General features: G+C 43.3%; 1 non-coding gene across 1 annotated transcript; it reads right to left on the bottom strand.

Moving 5' to 3' along the window:
• Window positions 1-2,035: 2,035 nt before the first annotated feature.
• On the bottom strand, window positions 2,036-2,142 carry LOC133257932 (U6 spliceosomal RNA). Its single transcript, XR_009739779.1, has one exon. It is a non-coding gene; the product is annotated as a U6 spliceosomal RNA (small nuclear RNA).
• Window positions 2,143-8,146: the final 6,004 nt, after the last annotated feature.

Genomic DNA, 8,146 nt, shown 5'->3' with positions numbered 1-8,146 from the left:
TCTGGCAAGCTTTTTCTTGGGGGATTAAATCTAGTGACCTGACACTAAGAGACAGGGACACTCATTTTAAGGGAAAGAATTTCCAAAACAGTCCTAGTTTGGTCTTTTCTTTCTTCAACTACTGTAACATTTAACAGGTGGAAGGGAAATATTTGTGAAATAAATAATGCCTTTTTCTTTTTATTCCCTATCTTCCTTTCAGAGCAGCAGACTGGATGGTTATCACAGGTTCACATATAAAGAATTTCTTTAAATATTTTAAGGTACTAAGTAGAAATCTGCTATAAGTTATAGGAGGAAATACGGAGGCGCTTTAAAAAGCCCTAGTAGCTGAAGAACAGCACATTATATCAGAAACAGGGGCTCTCACAAGGTCACAACTAAGGGGTCTCATCTGGAGCTTGACTGGGAAAGGGTCTGTTTCTAAGAGCATGTGGTCCCCAACAGAACCCACTTTTTCTCCCTCCTGCTGAGAGACCCCTGTGTGTGTCCTGCCTTGCTGTGAAAGTATCAATCATGTAATGGTGTCCAACTCTTTGCAACCTCACTGACTATAGCCCACCAGGCTCCTCTGTCCATGGGATTTCCCAGAATCCTAGAGTGGGTTGCCATTTCTCCTCCAGGGGATCTTCCCAACCCAGGGATCAAACATGCAGGTATCCTGCATTTCAGGCAGATTCTTTATTATCTGAGCCACCAGGGAAGCCCTGTCTTGCTGCAACAATTAGTAACTGAACTCTTCACTGCCGGTGTGTTCCTGGCAGTCCTAGAAGCAGAGCACTGGGCTTTGTCCCTTCTCCAGTTGCTCTCCTCTTACACAGCAAGTGCATCCGCACCCTCTTTGCATCACGTGACTAAGGAGTTCTCATGTGTGGTCAGATCAGCACAGTGACAAGCAGCATCCTCACATTGTCCAGGCATGTCCCTGAGTTTACATCCTGAGAATATACTATGATTGTTCTTCCAGCTCAGAAAATGCAGAAACATCTAACCTCATACACAACAAGCATCTCAAGGCAGGGAGAGCCAGGTGATTGTTTTCCCATAATCAGAAAAGGAGAAAGGGGCGGCAGAGAATGAGATGGTTAGCTAGCATCACCAGCTCCATGGACATGAATTTGAGCAAACTCCAGGAGATAGTGGAGGTCAGAGGAGCCTGGCATGCTTCAGTCTATGATCTTTGGGATCACAAAGAGTTGGACATGACTTAGCGACTGAACAACAATCAGCCCTTTCTTTGAGGAACCATTAAAGAAAAATAAATAAAATATATCTAAAGCATATGTTTTTACATATGTATATACATAGGCACATGCATACACACAAACATGTATATATACACATAGGCAGGCACACGTGTGTATGTAAAGCTACATTTCAGAATTGGCTATGGGTCCATATAAACTCTCCTGAAACAAGCATTCATATGGAAATTGTCTAACATAAGGAAATCGAGAATCGATACTGAGTAATTTGTCTGTTATTAATTTTATTACATTAGCAGCAGCACATTCATTTCAATTATTGATCTAGCCAGCATATTTAGAGTGGGCAAAGTTTCTTGTACTGACAACCAGCCAAATAGAGTGGGGGAGACAGAGAAAGGGGAATATTCTGTACATACCCTGGCTCCTTCAGGCTTCAAACAGGAGAATTTCATTCTTTTCAACCATCAGGAGCTCCATAGTCTTTTTGGACTAAAGCTCTCAGCAGAGTTTCCCCACAGAGTGAGCAGCAACTTTTGTCCCTGTGATTCCTGTATTCAAAATATTCATAAGGAGGACATTATGGTGTCCAGGCTGTAAATGCTGATGTGCTTATTCATGTCCAACTTTTTGCAACCCCATGGACTGTAGCCCACCACACTCCTCTGTCCATGGAATTCTCCAAGCAAGAGTACTGGAGTGAGTGCATTGCCGTTCCCTTCTCCAGGGGATCTTCCTGACCCAGGGATCAAACTCAGGTCTCCTGCACTGTAGGTGGATTATTTATTGTCTGGGCCACCAGGGAAGCATTCTTCTGTTGAAGAACATTTGAAAATACAGAATGTTTCACAAATCTGCCTGTCACCCTTGTCCAGGGGCCATGTTAATCTTCTCTGTATCGTTCCAATTTTAGTATATGTGATGCCCAACCAAGCACACCATAAAGTCTTAAGAATCAAAAAAGTCTTTCTTGAACTAGAATCAGTTCAGTTCAGTCGCTCAGTCGTGTCCGACTCTTTGCAACCCCATGAACGCAGCACGCCAGGCCTCCCTGTCCATCACCAATTCCCAGAGTTCACTCAAACTCATGTCCATCAAGTCGGTGATGCCATCCAGCCATCTCATCCTCTGTCGTCCCCTTTTCCTCCTGCCCCCAATCCCTCCCAGCATCAGAGTCTTTTCCAATGGGTCAACTCTTTGCATGAGGTGGCCAAAGTATAGTATTACTTAAAGATATGATTAAGTGCACAATTTAGAGAATGAACAAAAATATGCATAAATAAAATATCCACAAATATGAATGTACAGCCACAAATCCATCTTCATACACAGCTTTCTCTGAAGAAAGACCCAGCTTAGACAGTGCATTTTCCCCACTTCTTTCTAAAGCACACTCTTTTTGGAGTCTGGGTTTCCAATAACTGATTTCACTCCCTAACGATTTTCTACATGCAAGCTGAAGTAGTGTTATGTACCAAAGTTTAATACAGAAGAGTTTAAAAGTTGATAGTTTTAATGAAATTCTTTTCAAGTGATAACCTGGAGGGTGATCAGGAAGTCAGTCTGGCACCACCATCACTGGACCCTCTCTGACCTTGCTCCAAGGAAACCAAAAGAGCAAGCTGTGATGGGTAATTTCTTTTCAAACCAAGGGATGGAGTCATCATGCAAAGATAAATCAAGAGAAGAGTCTTTTACAGTAATGTGATTAGTAGTTCCAGGGTCAGAGGCAGAGTGCCGAGAAGAGAAGCTGATGACGTAAGCTTATAAACTTGACATCCTAGCCAAGTCTGTTACTAACGTAGCTCAAAGGTTCATCATTTTTATTATACCAGCAACCAACCAGCTGGACCAAAAGGGGGAAAAACGAACACATTCAGTCTCAAAGCACCTTATTTGGTTTCCTAGCAATTGAATAACCACGTCTCTGGTGAGCTGCTAATGACATCCTCTTCTCTTAACATCTAATCAAAATTCACAGCCAGAAGCAACATGGAGTGAGTAGCCCAGTCAAGACATTAATTATTCTGGTGATAAAACTGTCTCAACAGTGGGCTTAAAGCAGACATAATTTGTGTGACCAGAAATGCTTAAAGCATGATGTTTTTTACCCTTTGATGTTTTGAACATTTCAAATTAGGCAGGAGGGAGGGCACAGAAGCTAGCCACTCCCTGGCAGGTCTTAGCAGGCAGCTTGAGAATCAGAGGAGAACACATGTCTGTTTGTAGCTCTTGTCCTTCAAATTCCAAGAAAAAATGGCACTTCATCTCTGAAAGTCATGCACACAAGAGTTATGTCAAATTAAAAAAAAAAAAAAGAGTTACGTCAAATTAAAGAGACCAATTGCTTCAGCACCATTAAGATCACATCTTGTTCTGATGCTAAAAATTCATCTGACAAGATACCAGTATTGGTTAACATTAGAACAACCTTGGGCCCCCTCATCCATTGTAATGCATTCTCTAAGTGTACAAGTGCCATCGGCAAGTCTATGAACATAAAGTACCACGGGCACCATTATCCTCAAGAAGAAAACAGTTTATCCACTGAGTGCTGGCAGAGCTCTGGACAGAGCAATCGGAAGGGAAAGCTGATGTCATCTGCCAACCACGTGGCCTGTTTTCTACTTATTTTTCTTATGGCAAAAATGCATGACCTTCATCTGTCATTCAGTAAAACACCATTTTGTAAAATGTAAGGCTAAAAAGCAATCATAAGTGATCAAAGGCTGGGTGGGAAAAGATAGTGAGAATCGACTCTGTGACAGAAGTGTCTGACAACGCTTTATACAAGAATATCATTTCAATCTCACATTGACTCTGTGATGCAGATATATTTTGTCATTGCTGTTCAGTTGCTCAGTTGTGTCTGACTCTTTGTAACCCCATGGACTTCAGCTTGCCAGCTTACTCAAACTCGTGTCCATCGAGTTGGTGATGCCATCCAACCATCTCGTCCTCTGTCACCCTCTTCTTCTCCCACCCTCAATCTTTCCCAGCATCTGGGTCTTTTCCAATGAGTCAGCTCTTCAAAACAGGTGGCCAAAATATTGGAGCTTCATCTTCAGCATCAGTTCTTTCAATGATTCTGGGTGGATTTCCTTTAGGATTGACTGATCTTCTTGCTGTCCAAGGGACTCTCAAGAATCTCTGTGCTATTTTTCTGTAAAAGAAAATTCCCCAAATCACGTGGCTTAAAGCAGTATGAATTTATGTTTGTGCATAAATCTGTGGGTCATCTACTGATTTGCACCAGATTTGGTTGACCTGAGAAGACCTTAGTCATGGACAGCTGGTGGGTTGTCTGGGAACTGGCAGGTCAAAGACAGCCTGACGCATAGGTCTGGCATTGCCTACTGAGTGATGATGGAGCCTCGTGTCTTTCATTGTGCAGCAGGTTGGTTCAGACCTATTGATATGGCTGTAGCAGGGTTCCAAGAGAGAGTAAGACTTCAAAGCCCACTGAGGTCTAGGCTTGAAACTGGCACATTGCAATCCAGCATGTTCTTTTTGCCAACTCAAATTAGAAATCTAACATAGATTCAAAGAGTAGATAAACACACTCCACTTCTGGGTGAGAGAAGATTCAAAATCTCCCTGCAAAGTTATGGTAGAGGGAGGAGCAGAGAACTGAGAGAACTGATGCAGTTTTCTCCATGCCTGTCATCCACACCCTTGCTGTGGCTTCATCGTGGGCACTTTGTCCTTTCCACTCCTTGACTTTACGTTAGTCTTCATGACTAGGTTTGGCTAAGGTGTTGGGTGGAGGACAAAGTGCCCATTCTGATCATAGGTCTTAAGAGGCTTGCTTGCCCTGTAGTCCCTACATTGCCATAAGAAACGCAAGTTCCAGAAGGAGGATGATGAACACGAGCGAGAACTGGACCTGCAGAACTTCACCATAGGGAAGACCACCCCAACACCACGGCCTGAAGACATGGCCTCCTCACTGACCTGCAGACCTGTGAGGATAAAGGGCCACAGGTTAATCCACTGAGTCTGGGGGTGACGCTGCACAGTGTTATTGGCAATATAGGCAATAGCCAAGTGATAGTCAAATGATATTGAAATACAAAAAAGAGAGGCAAGAACCTTCACTCCTGGAGCTTATAATCCAACGAGGAGAGAAACACCATAAACAAATACACAGAATGATATCAAGTATAATTAGTGCTATGAATAAAATGACTTAATAGTTTGGTAAGGGGTGTCTTTCCTTAAGGTGACTGAGAACTAGTGCTTGCATTTTTAAATACACATGGGTGGCAGCCATCTACACTCAGTGATGGTTGTCGCTTTACCACAACTTCTTAAGCTTCTCTAGTTTCTAACCTTCAGCTGTATCTCTGACAACTATCAATAGTGGAGTCTAATACTAGTGCGTGCATTAAAGTGACTAATGTTTGGTGTGCTAAGTCTCTTCAGTTGTGTCCAACTCCTTGTGACCCCATAGACTATAGCCTGCCAGGCCCTTCCGTCCATGAGATTCTCCAGGCAAGAATATGGGAGACGGTCGCCATGCCCTCCTCCAGGGGATCTTCCCAACTCAGGGATCAAATCCTTGTCTCTTACATCTCTTGCATTGGCAGGCGGGTCCTTTACCACAAGTGCCAGGCAATCCAATAAATAAAGTTTTAGATTATACAAGTTTAATCCACAGCAGTATAGTGGATTACAAGTAAACATAGTTGCTAATTTTACCTTTTAGAGTGAGCAAGGTAGCATTTATGTATGCTCAGTGTTTTACTTTTCTTGTTCTCTGACATGAAAATTAAATTTTATTCACCACTGTGCCAAGCTCAAACACAACATTAGGTTTTTCTGAAAATGGGTAATTACTACTTCTTGGCTAGAGGTACAATTCCCAAATAAAGGGACAACATCTTAGAGCACTGTTAGTTTGGTTTCCAATAATAATAAGTTCATGGGGTTCTCAAGGCAAGAATACTGAAGTGGTTTGCCATTCCCTTCTCCAGTGGACCACGCTTTGTCAGAACTCTCCACCATGACCCCTCCGTCTACCATGGTATTGGAGAAAACTCTTGAGAGTCCCTTGGACTGCAAGGAGATCAAACCAGTCAAAAGGAAATCAGTCCTGAATATTCATTGGAAGGACTGATGGTGAGGCTGAAACTCCAATACTTTGGCCATCTGATGCAAAGAACTCACTCATTTGAAAAGACCCTGATGCTGAGAAAGATTGAAGGCAAGAGGAGAAGGGTACGACAGAGGATGAGATGGTTGGATGGCATCACTGACTCAATGAAGTTTGAGTAAGCTCCAGGAGTTGATGATGGACAGGGAGGCCTGGCATGCTGCAGTCTGTGGGGTTGCAAAGAGTTGGACATGACTGAGCAACTGAACTGAATTGATTTGAATAATAAATATCACAGAATAGAGTAAAGCTTCCTCACCTGGAGTAACTCAGTTTCACCCTTTCACAGATGCATGCCCAGAAAAAGTCAGCACTTGATAAATGCAGACTGGAATGAATGGATGTGAGACAGACTTGGGACAAACAAGTTGTACCAACATAGTGCTTGACCACCACTGTTATTCTATGTAGAGCATGGCCAGTCCACACACAAATGACCCAGAAACCTGGTCATTTCCATGCTCTGCCCTCTACTAGGGGCAGGCAGACGTTCAGTCCCATCTACTTCCAGCCTCCAGACCTTGAAGTGAGTGAAAGTTGCTCAGTCATGTCCAACTCCTTACAACCCCATGGATTATGCAACCCATGGAATTCTCCAGGCCAGAATACTGGAGTGGGTAGCCTTTCCCTTCTCCAGGGGATCTTCCCAGCCCAGGGATCAAACCCAGGTCTCCCACATTGCAGGCAGATTCTTTACCAGCTGTTCAGACCTTGAACTACTTCATTAAAGCATTCCCATAAAAACAGTTCCTGAATCATCATTTTCATTATTTTATCTGCCCTCAGAGATCAACAGCTATCAGAAGCAATGATATGTTAAATATTAATTTCTGGATAAACATTTAGGAAACTATTTCATTTGCAAATAAATCTCTGGTACCAGCAACTAGACTTTCTGTTTGCTATCCCCAAGTCTTCTGAATTAAGGACATCTGCTGGAAAATAAATCCACAACTTCTTAAGACATCATTTATTGCAATTGCTATTTCATGCCAATCTTACAACCTTTCCTTCGGATCTAATCTTACAGCTATTGCACATCCTGAAACCCCACCAATATTTATTTTCACAGAAGAAGCAGCATAACTTGGCTTCGTCAAATCATTCAGAGAAACATCTGTGGCCTGGAGCTTAGGCAGTCACCCAGCAGACTCAGAGGCTGGGGGCAATAGATGAGCAATCAAATTGTTATTCTCCAATGGCTGAAAACCATATTTTATTTGCAATCTTTTTTAGGTTTGGGCTGTCACAATAATTCCTAAAGGGAGAATAGGCCTCCCCACCCAGACCTGAACAGAGCTAATGCCCGAACAGTTGTTATGTCATCCTTCTTTGATGACATGTCCCACCAAGCACACTCCAGACCAGAGCAGCATTTGTCTCTGGTGTCTGCATCTGGCTGGCTCTGATGTAGGGCAGAGGCCACAGGTCCTCTGCTGGCACTGAGTTAGAAATACCTGTTATTCTCAAGAAAATCCTAAGTACCAAAGGAAAAAGAGGAGATAAATGGAAAGCCCCCTTTAAATAACATTCGAGCTAAAGGGCCCGATTAGTGATGGTGGGCAGGTGGTGGAAGAGATGAGGAGAAGGGTGAGGGGGAAGACAGGCACCCATGGGTAGGCCTGCTGCTCTAGTTGTGAACTGTGAGCTACTCAGGGCTGCTGGTGCTCCCACCTCCAATCCCAAAGTTTGGTCAGATGGTCTATAGAGAAGGTCATAGCTATGGACCTTGTCAGCTGCTTCTCAGAGCAGCAGGACTCCTCCCTCCAGCCCATGTGGTCTCTCA

Source organism: Bos javanicus, chromosome 11 (genome assembly GCF_032452875.1).
Source record: "Bos javanicus breed banteng chromosome 11, ARS-OSU_banteng_1.0, whole genome shotgun sequence".
Classification (NCBI taxonomy): Eukaryota; Metazoa; Chordata; class Mammalia; order Artiodactyla; family Bovidae; genus Bos; species Bos javanicus.
The sequence above is the reverse complement of the archived record's forward strand: the minus strand, read 5'-3'. Positions and strand labels throughout refer to the sequence as shown.